Here is an 18,029-nt window from a genome sequence, read left to right as displayed (position 1 = left end):
TGACGTACCTTTGGGAGAATCCAACATTCTGTGCGTAAATGCATTCCCCTACCCTATTCCAAAAAAAAACAAAAGCTGCAATCTGTGATGCTATTCCCATAACGTCTTTGTCTGGCAGTGATCACTTCCATTGTCTTTAAAGTAAGCGATGATTTGGGGCAAACTTTACAATGTTTTAATGTAATTTTTAGGTAGTTTTCCCTAAAATTTGGGCACGAACTTCTTCACGTGAGCTTTCTAATATTCATAAATATGAAAGGTGCATACAGTGGGAGAAGGAACCGCTTGTGGCTCGCGCTCCGTTTTGAATGAAGAACGATTTCTTTTCAGACATGGGTGCCATTACGGAAAAAGTTATAACATTCCTTAATTGGCCTTTTGTTAAAAAAATTTTAGGAGGTATTTCTTGCAGATAGAATATGTGAAAAAGCCGTTTTTTTCTCAAATTTTGAAACGAGTTTTTTTGATTCTGTGTAACATTCAGTTATAATATGTATAAACTCGCAATCCTTAGTCCAATCATACTTACTTCCCAATATGCACCATTATCATTGGCAAATATATTTCTAATTGGAACAAATCATCGTTCGTGGCACTGTTGACTGCATCGCACTCTATCGTTCCAACGCATTCCACACCAGAATTGGATGACGACGGGTGAACGTGGAATGGCCGGAATGTGTATGGAAGTGTGGAACGGCTCGCGTTCATTTCTCCGTCGCACTTTGTGTTCTGTTGTGGCCGTGGAAGGAAGTGTCGGCGACGAATTGCGATTATTCGATTTTCGGTTTCTGTCAAGATTTTTGCATTTTCCATTTGTCTTGTGGTTTGAACTGTGAGTTTGGGCGCAGTGGCGTCTTGTGCGGGAGTCGGCGACGCGAATTCCATTCAAACGGCGAGCAAACCTGCGAGTTTTCCCAGCCACCTCCCGACGTCAGTGACATTTTGCGTAGAGACGCTGTGCACGGTGGGTTTTGTTGTCAGGTGTCTGCCCTTCGATATTTGGCAATTGGACGAGTGATTCCGCTGCAGCTGGCGTTGTCGCGAGTGATAATTCCCAGAACTGGTCGGACAGTGCCGGCCCGCGGCCACCCGGACGGGATTCGTCGAAAAACCACTTTGCATTCTGGTGCAATATTTTGCAACCTGCTTCCCCGGAAAAATCGAAATTTTATCGAGCGGGCTGCGGAGGGGAAATGGTGTGTCGGCTGAGGGGAAAGTGAATTGTAGCGTGAACGTAGCGCAAAGAGCGCTGAACGCAACGGACAGCGGGCGGTGCAGCAGAGAAGTGACGTTTGGTGGAGGTGTGTGAGTGCGTGCGTGTGGAGTGTCGGTGCATTGTGCGGAAGAGAGATAAAAGTGCAGTGGCAACTGCCCAACTGGGCAAGGTAAAAAGTGCGAGCGGAATTCTGCAATAATTGCAAGTTTCGGTTACTGTTCGCGGAGGAGCTGGACTGCGAGTTTGATTTGGACTCCCGCGAAACCTTACGAATTGGGAGGAGACCGTTGCGCTGGTAATGGGATTAAATCTCCACTGAAATAGATTTTGGTGAGTATTGGCAGAGCTGATGGTCCAAATATTGCGATCAGTTGTCCCATTTCCTTTGGTTCTTCCCTGACTACGTCCATATGTTACATAACCCATTTTCCAAGTGGCCAGCCGGTCGCGAAGGCAAACGCAGCCCAGCGTTGAGTAAACTTGACCCTTTCCCAAACAGGCTTTACCCCATAATTCGTCATCCGGTCACCCGCGACTGCACCGAGTCGCACTGGCCGACACACCTGTTTCCATCTCCTCCAATATCAAGTTCACTTTACCGGTTCCTTGGCGAATCTATCGTACAAACTGCACACTCGCACTCCGCGTTGGCCAAGTGCGAACTGCAGCCGAAACTAGATCTCGCAACAACTTTCTTCGATTAATTGCCGCCAGGTATTGTGTGAAACTTTCTGAGTTGACTGACTCTGCGGTTCCTTTCATTTCTTCCGGTTCAGGTGAGCAACGGTCGAGCGCAGCGGGCGAGTGTGAAAACCGCCCAAAGTCCGAGTGTGTGACCCATTTTCCCCCAATCATTTGAACTTAGTTCGATTGAGTCACGGTGTCGGAGGCACAGGTAAATCAGGTCCACACGGTGCGGTCGCAGCTCGCTGGTTGTGACAATGTTATCTCGGGCGTGGAGAGCAGACGCGCGACTGAAGTGACCACAGAGGATTTCAGAGGCTGTTGTTTGGGGCATTCTTTCGATATGCCACCGGCCGATTAATGGTGCTGGTGCGCTCGCTCGAGATCTAGTGGTATTCGTTGTTTATGTCATCGCCTCATTTAGGTGGACCGGGGAAGCCAGAGTTCCGAGAGAAGTTCACAGTCGCCTTGCGAGGCGGGCAGAACAGGTTTTGTTGACAAAGCAAAGTGGCTGGACAACAAAGGATGCTGGGTTAATTCCATTTGATGGATTTAGCCTTTGCCTTTTCTTTTTGTTTGAGATAAGGAATGCTAATGCAAGAACTGCGTCGATTGGTTTTAAAACGGTATTTTGAGTTATACACATTTTGAATGGTTAACTTTATATTATGGGGCCTGAATTACATTCAATTTTATGGATAACATTAGATGCGTCCAGTCTGTTGGAACCTCTCTAGCCTTCTAAGGGTGCAGGTAAAGGACTGATCAAAACAATGTAAATACGAAGTGGATTAACAGCAATATGCAGGCAGTAGATGACAGGGATTAGTAAAAACAAGTCGGAAAATCGGAAGCTAGAGGCTTCAGGTATGAAAGGTTTTGTGTATTTCTTATACAAAAACATTGACTGTGCATTTGCCCCATTAGTACATAGCACGTAATATATATTATATTATGCGAGAGTATTCACTTGCGGGTGATATTGACATTCATAGTCTCGAATTTGCAAAGAAACGACAACTTTGACCTATTATAACTTTGTTAGTACAAGTGCGATTTCCACCGAACTTTATGCTCTATATTATAGCCTACTTCACTGCAAAATTTCATGGTACTAAGATGAACTTAAGGGGGTCATCCCGTGTGAAGGCCGTTTTTTTTTGCTTTTTTTTTAAAAATTATTTTGGAGGACTGGATAAAGGTAGAAACGTGATTTTTTCACCATATATTTATTGATATCTCTAGTATATGTGATAAATTTTTCAGCTTGATATCATAGCTAGTTTTCGGAATACGTGTCAATGTATGCACCCATCTCAAAAAAAAGTTTTTCTGCTGGCACGCTGGAGGGCGCTGTGTTCATCTGAGGGAAAAAAACTCGACGGCATTTCAATGTGGACAATATTCCACGGTCTGCAAATTAGTATAATTAGAAAATATTAAAAGGTAAATTTTTGGTGGGCTTTTAAACTTAATTTTTTGGATGTTGGTGTTCTTTTACGGCTTTTTTTTATGAATAAAAAAAACGACCCGTCCGATTGCAATTATCCTAGTTTGCGGATCGTAGAAATATGTATTAATGAAGTCGTGAAAATTTCAAACAATTTGGTTGGATAGATTTTGAGCTATGGTGGCAGCCGATTTTCAAGATGCAGTTTCGAGAAAAACGCATTTGAAAATTTAAATGTGATTATCAAGAGTAAAATTTTCACTCACCATTAATCTGCTATACCTGGTCCATAGAGAACACCCTCCGTTTCTTCAAAAAAGTCTTGTAAGGCGGATTGTTGCTCTCTGGTTTCAATTCTGGCTCTTTTAGCGAGGTCAGTCGATCGTCGTTCGGACCGTCAAATTCGCGCTTCATTACGGCGGTCGGCATAAACCTGACATATGTGACCAACTTGACATCCCATTGTCACTAGGATTTTGAGAATGCCATTGAATCCTTCATTGAAAATAATTACAGGCAGAAAAGTGGCTATTTCTACGACCTTGGCCCCAGAATGAAGGTCTTTAGGAGCGAAAGACCAGATCAATGCATTTAACGACTCATTGTTATTCTGGGTCTCTGGTCCTAAACATCTGTTCAAGAGATCATCTCGTGACAAATCTTCGTAGATTGGTTTAATGACTGTTTGAACTTCTTCAGTCAAAGGTGCCTTCTCGTAGTGGAAACTATCCAGTTCTCCTTTAGCTTCCGCTTTGCGCCATTTGCACCAACTGTCCTCGCCTGCTGGACATTTTTGATGCTGAGGATTTTCGTCTGTAGAACATTCATGGAAGAAAGTTCCCCAAATTTCTTGCTTCATTCCTTCTATCATTTTGCGTGTCGACGAATAGCTAGCCCAAAAAATGTAGTGAGGTCGTTAATAACTTTATCAGTAAGTTGTCCGGCCCCTTTTCCACCAATGCCTTTGTGATTCTTCTTTGCATTTCTAAGCCGCGTTCCCATTCTTTTCTCGACATGTCCTACGCATTCCTTTTTTTCTACTACGTATATTTTATTATTTGCAGAAATTTGCAGAAATACCGGAGAAAACTCCAGCAAAATCCAATATACAATATACAAAACTTGTCGTAATTGGAACATCCATGTTCATGCTTGCTAAAAGTTTCTTTCCTGATGTTGATGCGAAGTCCTTTTTCTTCTCTGATAAGTATCGATTCCCATGAAATACTCGTGTTTTAGTGCTAGCTTGACGTTGAGCATTAAAGCGATCTCCCTTCGTACGATCCATTTAAAAAAATCACTGAACACACAAAGCAAGCACCATACTTACGACAAAATATAACTGAGTATAGCTTGAAAGCCTTTCAGTGCTCACTCTAGACTGGATTATCCTTTTTATTCCAACCAGCAAATAAGTTTAGATAATTGATTAGTTTTCCATCTTTTTATATTTATACCTGTGTTCAAATTTATAACGCTCAGGTAAAAAACTAACAAGTAAAAGAAGATTCGATGCTCTTTCTCATCGAGTACTCTAGCCGCGGCTGCAAACTCCTTACCTGTTTAACACTGTAATTTCTGAACGACTCGGAATATCGGAAAATCCCTTTGTCCACATATTCTCCACTATATAAAGATAAAATTCATGCAAAAAAATCGATTTTTCCAACCCGACACACAGGATGACCCCCTTAAGGGGTGTTTTGCAGCCAATTATCAAAAATTATTCTAATATGCTATTATTATATTAACTTTAATTGAAAGGATATCGGTATGGAAGGTATTTCGGAGCCTAGGTACCATATAGTGGAAGTCACTTGATTTTTTTCAGATTTTTCGATCGGTTAGTTGCTGAAAATGGGTCCGTTAAAGAAATAATCACTTTCAACCCCCCGCACTCTTCACCTTTCCAACAAACTAAGACCGGCTTCGGAAAGTACTAACCGAGACCTTTCATTTGATATCCTACATGACTATATTTGGTAAAAAAAAATTTACACACCCCTTTTGCATGTATGGGGACCTTCCCTTAAATTCTACGTAAAAGGATGTTACTTACTGAATGTGTGAGCGTTCACAGTTCCCATCTTTCCACTGAATTTGGTGTCAATCGCTATAACCGTCTCCGCGAAAATTGCATTTGACGGACAGACAGGCAGACAGCTTATGTAGGAAAGTCGACCAGCATTGCGAAGCCCAAGACGAACGAAAACGATGGATGGACTAAAGTTACCAGCAAAAAAGCGAAATGAAAAGCAAAAGTGCGAACTCGTCCAGATGCAAATGTTATCTCCAGTAAGGGCAATCTATCCTACGCGGAGATACTCAGAAAGGTCAAAATCGATCCCAACTTAAAAGATCTGAGCAGAAATATGAACAGAATCTAAAGAACCCAGAAAGGGGATCTCATGTTCGAACTGAAAAGATCCAGCGTAGGCAAAACTGATGACTTTCGCACTCAAGTGAAAATTCATTTGGGGAGAATGCCGCAATGCGTGCCCAAAAACATGGGATCTATCATACATAAAATGTAAGGATCTCGATGAAGTGACATCGAAATTCTTCATGTTTGGGCACTTCGCGAAGGTAGCAGCATTGATCGATCCGATCGATGAGGAAGGTGTGGGGAGAAGGGCCATATTGCCAGGGAGTGAAATAGGGACCCCAAATGCCTATTGTCCGAGATGAAAGAGGGGAAGGATAACCGGCATATTGCCGGAAGTAGTAAATGCCCGGAATTTAGGAAGGCGCTCACTGCAATGAGAAAATGAGGTTTATTCAAATAAACCTGAATCATTGCAGGGTCGCTCAGGATTTACTTGAGTAGACCACGTTCGAATCTGAGATGGAAATTGCCATCATAAGTGAACCGTATAGAAACCGGCACGGTGGCATATTGGTCACTGGACCTGGTGGAGCGGCGATATTGGCTTGTGGTCGACAGGCTATATAATGTACTGCAAGTCAGGCAGCCAGTGGCTTTCTATGGGTAAAGATAAATGGTGTATATGTATACAGCTGCTACGCCCCATCAAGTCTGACACTGTCTGAATTTGAGGATATGCTTGATAATCTTGTAATCGACGGAAGTTGACGAAGTCCAAAGGTGATTTCAACGCTTGGGCCCTTGAGTGGGGTAGCAGAGAATCAAATGCCAGAGGGGGGGGGGGGCAGTTTATTAGAAGCGTTTGCGCAGATGGACATAGTTTTGGCTAACGAAGGTGCTATGAACACTTTTCAGAAAAAGGGCTAAGGTTCGGTTGTAGACCTGACCTTTGTCAGCCCTGTGCTGGAGTGTGGCATGTCCTGGTGCGTCAGTGAACGCTACACACAAAGTGATTACCAGGCAATCTTCTTTGAGACAGGGCAAAGATTTCAGGTTGGACAGCCAAAACGTTGGATAAGCAGACCTTCATAGAGGTGTGGTTAGATCAACCTGATGAAGCCGGCGCCTCTATATGACGTGTCCATGCCTAAGAGGTGCTCATTTCCCAATAGAAGACCAAATTACTGGTGAAATGGTGAACTGGCTGGCCTTCGATCAGCCTGCCACCGAACCAGAAGTGCGGCTCAGAGGACGGTAGGTAGAGTCGATCAGGGGAAAAAAGAGTGCGCCTATAAGGCAGCCCGCAAAACTCTCAAGGGAGGGAGCTCTGCTCAGAATCGGACGTAAACCCGTGGGGGAATGCCTACAGAATCGTGATGGGATGATTCAGAGGCCAGTTCCCAGAGACGAGCTGCTGGATATCTGCGGTAGAATATGAGAGAATAAAGCGCCGGGCCTGGATGAAGTACCGAATAAGGCCCTTAAGCTTGCCATGAAATCCAGAGCGAACAAGTTCGCTGACTTGTTCGAAGCGTGCATGTTCGAGGGGATATTTGCAGCGGCATGGAAACGGAAGAAGTTGGTATTCTGCCTAATTCTGGTAAACACCCCCCCCCCCCCCATGGATTGAAATTCTCTTTCTTGCATAGTCTCCTGAAGTGTCCTGTTCTACTTCTCGAAATGGCTGCCCGTAGTTCCTCTCTCGCCCTATTATATCGGTCTAGACAGAATTTGCGGCACTCTTCAATGTCTGAATTCCGCTAGAATTGGTAATTCGTTTCCTTGATACAGTGCAACGTGACATAGAAATACCATATGCTCTCTGTCTTTGTAACAATCAATGACAGATTTTCTTCTGCGTTCCTCGTCAGCATTGTATCTGTTCCGCTCGAAACGTCTCACCATAGGGTCAAAGCTCTTACTGTACAAGGCAATGATCTTGCAAGTCCTTATGTATTCCTCGAAGACTTGGGTTCTTAGCAAAAAGAACTGCGAACTCTTGGCCGTGTTCATTCATTTTTTGGTGGGTTTTGAAAACTGGGATGAGGAGTAAATGCCGTTGTAGAAGATTACTCTATCGCCGGGGTCGAAAAGGAGGTTACGGGACTAGGCAGATAGGAGGATTTTAGGGAACAGATGAGTTCGTAGAAGATTCTCTTCGACGCTCTCGATCTGCATGGCTTGAGCGATAAGTGGATTTGGATGGGATATGCATTTGTCGAGGAATTGAGGGGCATGACGGGTTAGGACGGCGTCGATGCGGGACGTTTAACAGGAGTCGTAGAGGATCTGGTTGGAGATGTATTTGGAGCAGTCTTCGTTCTTGTAGATATCGGAATAGGGACGTAGGATACTGCGCTCTTTGAGACGGAGTCGTTCGATTTGGTAGGAGGAAGTGTCGGACCAGAAGATGAAACCGAAAATGAGGAGGGGACGGATAAGCTGTTTGTAGCAAAACAGCTTGACTTTCTGAGGTGTTGGGCTACTGTATTTTAGGATTGGATAAAGGGATTTGAAGGCACCAGTTGCACGGCCTTGGTTGGTTTGGGAAGGTCTGCGGTGAACAGAGAGAAGAGAGTAGTGGAGAAGACTGATCCCTGAAGGATGTCAGCCGGGCTAGAATATGGGGAAGAGAGGTGTTCACGGAGTTGGGCTTGGGATTTCCGCCTATCAAGAAAGCTAAGAATTAGCTTGCAGAGGTGCAGATGGAACTGGAGGACTTCGGAAAGCTTGTATGCGAGTCAGTATTGCCATACGGAGTCAAAAGGATTCTTTATGTCGAGGAGACAGGCTGTGGTCGTTGCGTTCCGGTTGAGGCCGAGGAGGACGTCCGATTTGGGATAGGAACAATTTGAGCACGCTTCCAATCTGTTGGGAAGTGGGCATTGATAAGGCAGTGGTTGATGATGAAGGACATAATGGGGACAATGCTTGGGGCGCATTTCTTGAGGACAATGGAGGGGATTTCGTCAAGTCCAATTGATTTTTTGTTTTTGAAGGCGGCGATGGCCGCCCTGAGGGAGTCTGGACTGATAAAGTGAATGGGGAGGATATTTTCTCGCTGACTTGGATCGACGAGGGCGTGGGTGAAGGGAATTTGCGTGGGTTGGGGAATGAGGTAGGATGGGTGGGTTAGGAGTTAAAAGATCTTTCCGCTTACCTCGTTATCGAAACTTGGTTCACGGAAGTGGAGGGTGCAGTGGTGGGCTTGGAGGAAGTGGTGAGCGAGGATGTTCACTTTTTCTGTGGGTGGGATGTTTTGGGGTAGGATCGCGTTTTGTTGGACTGATTTGCCTACACGCGGGCGGGTTTTTCTGAGTTCCCTGTATGTACCAGGGTTCAGTTCGGTGTTGGAGAAGCGGTTGTGGAGATATTGGGTGTATAGGGTGAGGATTCTTCCGCGGGTGGACTTGTCCAGCTCACGAATTTTGGCGAGGATGTGAGAGGATTGCGGCAAGTATCTATTCCTAAATATTCTCCGCCTGAGGGTCTTTTTATATTGAATATCGGTTAGGATGTCGTCGGGAAGGATGATTAGGTTGCGGTAATTCAAGGGACGGGATGGGATTGGTTCGTGCTTCGATGTATTGACGGACTGTCAGGTCAATGGAGTCTTTGGGAACTGTACAGTTGGATGGGAGTAGGAGAGGCTGAAGTTTGGTTTTGAGGGCCAGGTTGATGTGTTTCCAGTTTGCACACTGGAAGTCGGGAACTGAAGGCGGGGTGGACCGAACGACTAAGTCCGGGAGATTTATGCGGAGGATTATGGCGTCATGATCGCTGATGCCGGGGACCGTTTAGAGGAAGGGGAAGGCGTTTAGGTTGGGAATAACAGTCAGGTTACTGCTAATCAGGAAGTGGTCTCGGTAGGAATGGTAGTTCGATCTGTTGTAGTTCGGAACGGTCGGGTTGAAATGGGTTAGGTTGATAGTGGGAATTGAGTTTGTGAGGAACAGAGTGGAGCTGATCCCCGTTCTGGTTCGACCGTGCAAGGATAAAATCCGGCTCAACAGGTTGCGGTGGGCTGGTCACTTAATCCGTATGGATGAGGATGATCCAGCCCAGAAATTCTTTAAGGGCAATATCTATGGAAGAAAACGAAGACGAGGCAGACCCTGCCTGAGATGGAGCGATGGCGTAGGTCAGGATGCCAGACAGATTTTAGGGATATCGAATTGGTGGGCGTCGGCGCAAAATCGGGATGTCTGGAGTTATTTATTAAGGCAGGCCTAGACCGGATACCGGTTGTTGCGCCATGGATGATGATCTGTCATAATAATTGAACTTAGTATTATGTTGAGGAGAACTGCTGAAATTGGCAGTAGCATGCATTATGAGTTTAAGCGAACAGAAATGCTGAGAATGGAAGTTGATGCTACGCTCGGCTCATCAGAATGGCATTGGAGAATGCAAGCTTGAAATGCTATTACACAACAATCAACCCGTGTGTAATGTTTTGGTTCAGTTTGCAACAACATATTCAGCCTTATTGGATAATTAGGTGCAATTACGTATTGAAAGTTGTGAATGCCAACAGCCCCTAACCCTTTTTCTGACTGTGATTGAATTAAGAATTTCATTAAAACCATTAAATATATTTTCGTCTGCGAAACTTGCGACTAATTTTCTCAATAGCTCCATCATTTCCCTTAGTCAAGTTGTGGTCATCATCTAATATACACACTTAATTTTACGATATTTGAACTAGATATAGTCCATCGTTAAATACGAGTATCTTCTCTACTTCAACCGTGAAATCGATTGAATAAAACGTCTGAATTGGCAGAGTATCGATTAAATCGAGGTAAGATTGCGTGTCTTGTTTTCCGTTGATGCCGAGTAAACAACAAGATGTAAGACGCCATGACTATCAGTTGTTAAACGGAATCAAGAAGAGGCGACGGATGAGTAACCTTTGAGGGTTGTTCATTCCATTGACACCCACGCTAATTATGCAAAGTAGACTGATTAAAACATCGAGTGCCGTAAAATCAGGCACAGAAACTTTGACGAAGTTGAAAAAGTGCTGGACTTAAAGTGGCACTGAGCAATTCAGATAATTGGATTGAGTGAAGAGGGTGAAAGGACTATTTGGAATGGAATGAGTATTTGTGTCCGGACGTCCCCAGCCCGACACATGTACGTGAGGCCTTCAAACGGCTGCGCCCTGGAATGCTTTATTGCCCGGCCCTAAGCCTCGTATATCAAGTTTCAGACCATCTAAAAGCGTTTCAACCAATTCACAGCAAACTTTGCTGCTTCCTTTTTTCCCTTCTCTGTCCCGGGTAATGATCCATATGTGAATCGTGTATTTGACGTGGATTTTCACTTTTTCAATAACGTTTTCATTATTATATAAATTACACTCTACTCGCTAGTCGCTAACGCTGCTGCTGGCAATTCGCATTTTCCATTCTATTTTTAGTGGGTTTGAGCGAAAATCATCATCTGCCTTCCTTGACCGTTGGTGAGAATTTCGCAGGCTTTTACGATATCGTGAATCATTCACCACCGTGGAAAATTTAATGATATCATGGTCAACGTCTTAAAGCGAAAATCATGTGAATTCTGTGGAGGAAAACAATATAGCGTTTGTTGTGTTCGAGAAATTGTTCTTGTGTGGATGGACGGAAAACGCTGTCCAGAAAGTCATCAGTTGAATGCAAAATTCCAAGAGAATAGAATTTGAAGTCGGGTGGAAGCGATAAATCGTGCCAATAAGTGGGTTAAAGACTTACATATGTCTTCTTTTATTTTATTGTGTTTAGTGGGTTATCGTAATTATGACATATTCATGCAAATATGTGGGGGAAGAGTCTTGATCGTAAGTTCAAGAAACCAGTCCTGAATTCCGATAGCAGCGTTGATAATTGATAGTATTCTAATTACTCATTGATTATATGAGCTGACGTTACAAATTTATCGAATATAAGTCAATCCATCTTACCGGTTTCCGGTAATATTTTGTGAAATTAGTAAATAAACAGAAAGGTTTGACAAAATTAATATTGATTTAATTAATATTTTCATGGTTTTCCCGGTTACGAATAAAATAAATTAGTTTTCATCAGTGCCTTCGGGAATTTTTAATATTTTAAATTGAACTTTTGGTGCAATAGTAAGCACAGTGTTTGACGCTGGCCTTTTATGTTTTATTCAGCAAATACCAGTATTTCGGCAACAAGTTGTTTCCTTCTTCAGTGCAGGGTTTTGTTGGCTTTGGTTTCCGAGAGCAGCTTTAGAACTTCACATTCGGCAACTAATCAAGAATTATTGGTCCTCCCTGTCTGCAGACTCAACTAGCTTTTTCCTCAGTAGCCGAAATTAGCGGCAGCAAACCCAACGTCTATCAAAATTGACGGTTGCAGGCAAGTAAGCGCTTCATTTTAGCTAACATCATCATCATCTTCAATGGCGCAACAATGGATCTAGGCTTGCCTTAGTAAAGAACTCTTGACATCTCCGGGTCCGCCAATTCGATATTCCTTAAAGCTGTCTGGCGTCTTGTTCTACGCCATCGCTCCATTTGAGGCAGGCTCCGCCGATATTACCTTTATAGATCTTCCGGGCAGGACCTTATGGTGAGACGTTTCGAGCGGAACAGTTTTTGTAAGCTGCAATTGGCTCTGTTGACAGCCAACAATCGTACGCGTACGCGTAGATAGGAAAAAAGTTGTTGATGTTGAATGACTTCGAGAGTGCTGCTTTTATCTGGCCTCACAAATGGTCAGCCTAATCAGCCTATTGATTTCGTCGAAATGCCAAATTAGTTAACATCGGTATCCCCATATTAGGCAGACTTCCTGTATCATTATGGGTTACTGGTGGATATGCAACATAGGTTTCTGTTAGACCCCACAACCTCCTTTAGGTCATCAGGAAAAATTAACCTGTGCAAACAACAGTCTTTCCATCATTTTTGAAGATGTTGCCGATCCACGCATTCGCGCATTCCTCCAAAAATGCCGAAATGTTACTACCGAATGTAGTATATCATGTAGTAAGCATGATGTTTAACACCACATCGACACTATTGCCTCGCCAATTTTCTCGAAGATGCCTTCTTTACCACTCCCTTTACCCGATGTTGCGCAGAAAGAGTTTCAACAATTACTTAAGCATAGTATATGTAGACATTTCTATGACAGTTGGTCACCTCTACTCCATCTAGTTCTCAATTACAGTATCCAATGACGACGACGATTCCGAACCGGTACCTCACTCCACTCAACCAAGGCTTTGCGCACTATTTAGAAAACTGTCGTATTTTCTGGATCTTGGATCTCACCAAGGCTTACCACCAAATATCCTCCAAACATATTCCAAAAACAGCTATTTGCACGCTTTTAGGACTGCATTTTTCAACGCCCCTTGGCAATGGCCTAATTCTAAATTTCGAAAAGTGCATTTGGCACATCTCGAGTGCATTTTTCAACGCCTCTTTCTAAATGGCCTAATTCTTAACGTTGAAAAATGTAGATTTGTCCAGCAGTAAATGAAATTTCTAGGCCAATCAATCACCCGTCAAGGCATATAACCCAACCCAGATAAGGTGCAAGCGATCGCGAGCTTTCCGCTGGGAAAAAAAGGCCAAAGACTTTAGAAGGTTTTTGGCTATGGTAAACTTCTGTAGTTTTGTCACCACCAGGCCTTACTTAACGTCTTCTTTTCTGGTCCTATGACCAAAGAAACGCAGGAGGTTACGTGCATCATTTGAAATCATCAAGCAAAAGCTATGTTACTCTCCCTCAACAGGATGCACCCTTAGCCGTGCTCGTCACTGCCTTAGACATCGGAGTAGGCGTTTCTTTCACCAGATGATTACAGCCCCTACGATCGTGAATTACTAGCCCCGTACCTTCTGTTTTTTTTTTGTGAATTCAGGCCGTTTCTAATTTTAACTTACAGAAGAAGTCCGACAAAGCAACCCCTCGCCAATTTCGGCACATAGCCAGTTACATCGAACATTCAACATGCGTGCGGTTGAGACAAATTAATCGTTCGTACGGATTTGCAAGATCAACATTCCCGCCGCAGTCAATTTTTCGGTAATCGCTGTGGCCTAGAAGGATGACGCAGTTCTTCAGAGCTTGCAGAGCCTTCGGCTGACCGTCCTCTATTTTCTGCGAGATCTTTCTGTAAGGAATTGTTTCGCTCGGCGCACGATATTGTGCACTCTGGCATTCGGACAATAAACCGGATAGTCTCTAGCAGATATTTCTGGCCGTCCATGAAAAACGACGTGAATTCTTGGGGCAGAGAGCGCCTTGCTTACCAAAAGTGTAAGGTTACTAGGCATGGTAGGAAAAAACGAGGTGTATTCCCGAAGTAAATAAAGCGCTTCCACATCATACACCTTGACATTGCAAGCCGTTTGCGTGACTCACACGGCTAGAAGTATTGCCGTACGATCATTGATCGATATACGCGGTGGCTTTAGGTAATACCTCTGAAGGACATTACAGTACAGTCAGTCGAGAGTGGATTCCGCGCTTTGGTGTTCCTGCCGTAATTATTACGCAATTCGAATCTATTCTCTTTTTGGAGCACGGGAGACTCCTGGGATTCAAACGACAGCGGGCAACAGCATCCATCCGCAGTCCAATGGAATACAAGACCGTTGGCATCGGACCCTGAAAACAGCCATTAAGGCGGGCGACGATGCGTCTTGGTCGTGGGTCTTGCCTTTCGTAGTAATTGACCTCTGTACAGCCGCCCGAGAAGAGTTTGCTGCCAACCCTGCTGATCTGGCGGAATTACCATTTTCGAATAAATATTACCTCCAAGCTGTGCTGATACGAGGAGCAGAGATCATTTCCAAAGATAAGAAGAGGCAGCAGCCAAATAATGAAGTCTGCCACATGAAAAATGATGACAGAATATAAATTCAGGACACGTTTTTCTGAGAATCTTCTTTTATGTGAAGTTTTCATTTCCATTCTTCTTGGTCGAACAACTGCGTCTTCCAATTTCGAAAACCGAGTAGCGCGTAATTTGCATTGTTCACTGATTCTTATATCTGTTTTGGAGTTTTCCAGGTGGTAAAATGTTTTGCTGGTACGCATGATCCACCTGTTTCGTCTATTTATAATTTATGGTTTGTAAGAGTTGTGCACAAAACTGTCGACTTATTCGAAGTTGTGCTTTGTCTGATTGACGTCTTTCTTCTCGTTTGTGCCATGATGTTCTTCTTCCCCTCGTTTATTTTAAGGTCAACTGCCTTGGCTATTTCGTCAAACTCCATCAGGGCCGTGCTATCTTGCGATCGTACGAGGATATCATCTGCATAGGCCACTATCTAGTTCGGAAACATCCTGTTAGTTCGTTTTTGTATTTTTACTTGAGACTGACACATTGTCATTCTGATTCGCAACTTCAAACTCAATCAATATTTTGTATAGTACAGATGAATCGATACTGTCATATGCCTTTTATATTTCCAACACTTCTCCAATCGTTGATTCTCCACTTTGAAATCCTCCCAGATATTTGCGAACAATATTGTTTGGGAAGGATTCGATCCTTTTTTCGACTATATTTGACAGCACATTTTAACATGTCCACAACAATGACATCCTTCTATAGTTCTCGAGGCTGAGTTTGTCACCATTTGTACACATTGTATATTGTATGCCAAATAACGCTTTTGCGCCAATCTTCCGGCATAATTTCGTCAGATCAAAGAGCTATATCTACGATGGAAGAAATCTTGTTGGCTAAGGTTTTGTGTGATATTACCACTCTTGAACAGTGAATATTCTACAGATAAATCAAATGTAATATAATAAAATAAAAGAGTGATAGTTGGCTGGTGGCGGTTTTCCGCAAATGGGACTGATTCCAGTCAGGCCGCTGGGGAGTGTCGTCTCCATTAACTCGAGGAGGACGCTCAGATCCGAGTCTGCAAGGGACTCATCTGAAGTGGCAGATACCACCAAGCCTCATCAAAGGTGATACAATGAGAATCGGAGTGGTCCTCTGAGAGCATATTTGCCAGGAGAATTTCTGGGGGATGTGTCTCGGTCGGGGTTTTTTAAAGTTGACCTTGTAGGGACTTCATGGTGGTTGTGCTCATATCGCCCGCAGGGCCCAAGCGTGAGCTGCGTTGTACAGCTCTGGGGGTATGGGGGATAGGCCTCGCATCCACTGCTATGTATGATGAGATGGGATCTGCCGCCTGGAAGAAATAGGAGAAGTACGGATACTGTGCTGGAAAATACTCCCTCAAATTGTAAATTGTGTAGTTGTGTACTGACGGTTAACTATTGCAATTTTTGTAAAAGTGTGTCGATAGAATGAATATGATATAAAAGAAATTAATGCTTTCCAGTTTATAATGATTATTGGCTTAGTTTCAAGCAGTTGGACTATTGACCAAGCTTAACAAAAGTGATAGTTGGATAATAGCGCGAGTCGATGGTTTAATTGGAATTGGAGGTTATCAAATCACTATCTATCAATCCACCGCTGTTTTGGTTGACTTTTGGGTCGTTTTCCATCAACTACGATGTTTAGGCCAGTTTTACCTAGCAAGTTATCATGAGTATGTTTTCATGATTGTACAATCGAGGCGTCTTCCTGAAACGCCATCTCTACATTGAGATGGCAATCTATAAAGGGATGTGTTTTTCCATGAGCAATAACGCAGTGTGTCTTGCGTCAGTAGCGTCACAGTTCTTGACAAAGTCGATGTCGTTTATATATTTATCAAGTGCACGCTTCGCGGTAAGGGATATAAGACAAATCAAATGGTAATTTTGAAATGGTGTTCGGTTCCCTTTCCTTCATTTTGAAACCGCCAATCAAATAGTATAGTAATATACTATTATTAACTTTATTTGAATTGATATAGGTATGGGAAGTATGATATTTCGGAGCCTAGGAACCATATAGTGGCAGCTTCTTAATTTTTTTCAGATTTTTGGGTTGGGTAGTTTCTGAAAATTTTCATTCGATACCCCACATGACTGTTTGGTGGAGAAAATGTACATCCCCTTTTGAATGTATGAATGTACCTCCCTTTGCACCAAATTTGGTGTCAATAGCTATAACCGTTTCCGAGAATGCGTGTGACAGATAGACAGACAGAATGTGACAGACGGACAGGCAGACAGTGAATCGATTTTAATATTTTTTTTTTACACAAAACCTTAGAAAACAGCTACTTCTTCTTTTCTTCTTATTCTTTAGCCTTTGTCCCGTCGATATCGGAGTTGGCTCGTCGTGATTGGTTGCACTATTTTATTTTATCAAAGGTCTGCTATGGATGTAGTCGTGAGGCCTTCAAATCCCCATCCAGCATGTCAAGCCAACGTTGTTTAGGCCGGTCTTTTGGGCGCATTCCTAAAATATTATCCTTGATGTGGTCTTCTATATGTGACGTTGCAGTTCATCTACTCATCGCAAACATTGCTCGTTTATGACAATGATGATCCGTTTTCGCTAACACTTATTGATAATCCTACACTGCGTCTCAATTGTTATGCACCATCCAACTTGAAAGCGGCATAACCATTTTTGCCTATCTAGGCAGCCTAACATAGTTCAGCCTAGAATTTTTGTCGTTCTTTTTTAATGCGTCACCTATCTACTGCTATTCCGAGCAGAGCTTCCGATAACATATCTGAGACAAGCGTTGATGGAGCAGTGCGACGAAAATGGACTCAGTTTGATGCTCTAGATACTCTCAGGTCTCAAGTGGAGGTAGAGCTAATACTGATAATGAGTTGAGTGATGTAGAGCTCATCAGCAGAAGCAACAGATGGAGTAGGTACGTATATTTGGCGTATTGTTCTAATATGATCCCTAGGGTGATGGATTAGTTAAGATGTGTAATGATTAGGAATGCTGGAGGTGACTAAAATGACGAGAGTTAACCACGAAGGCTTATAAATAGCGGAAAAATTGAGCTTGGCCGAATATTCCTCTTTAAATATGCCGTGGAAGGAAGAATTTCGCACTAATTGTCGTTAGATTTCTTCCTGTGCTGTTGTTTGTTGCGGCTGGTCCTCGGCACCATCGTTGAGGTCCGCGCCTGAAGATTATGGAGCATTTAATAGAAATTCTATGATCCAAACCATGTTTTAGTTGGCAACCAAATGTAGCAAGGTTGTTTTTCCTTAACTTATTCCAAGATAATGCAAGAACAAATCCCGAAGTATTCCTTCTTTATCAGTAATCAAAAATCATGAAATCATCACGAAATGTAAATCGTTCTGCTTTTTGTTGATTAACCTGATGACAATTCCAGATAAATGATTACAATAATCGTTGAGGAACGCTTGTAGGGCTTACATAATCTAATCTCACTTAGGCCCAAAACGTCCAACCAATATTCATCTTCAGATCTA

General features: G+C 43.2%; 1 protein-coding gene across 2 annotated transcripts in view; it reads left to right on the top strand.

The window, feature by feature from the left end:
- Window positions 1-731: 731 nt before the first annotated feature.
- LOC119650168 overlaps window positions 732-18,029 on the top strand; it is a 133,033-nt gene continuing 115,735 nt past the window's right edge. For both annotated transcript variants that reach the window (XM_038052718.1, XM_038052717.1), the window contains exon 1: window positions 732-1,549. The gene's annotated coding sequence lies outside the window, so the exon portion shown is untranslated. The remainder of the gene's footprint in view (window positions 1,550-18,029) is intronic.

Source organism: Hermetia illucens, chromosome 2, assembly GCF_905115235.1.
Source record: "Hermetia illucens chromosome 2, iHerIll2.2.curated.20191125, whole genome shotgun sequence".
NCBI classification, from domain to species: Eukaryota; Metazoa; Arthropoda; class Insecta; order Diptera; family Stratiomyidae; genus Hermetia; species Hermetia illucens.
This window is presented reverse-complemented; position numbering and strand designations above follow the sequence as displayed.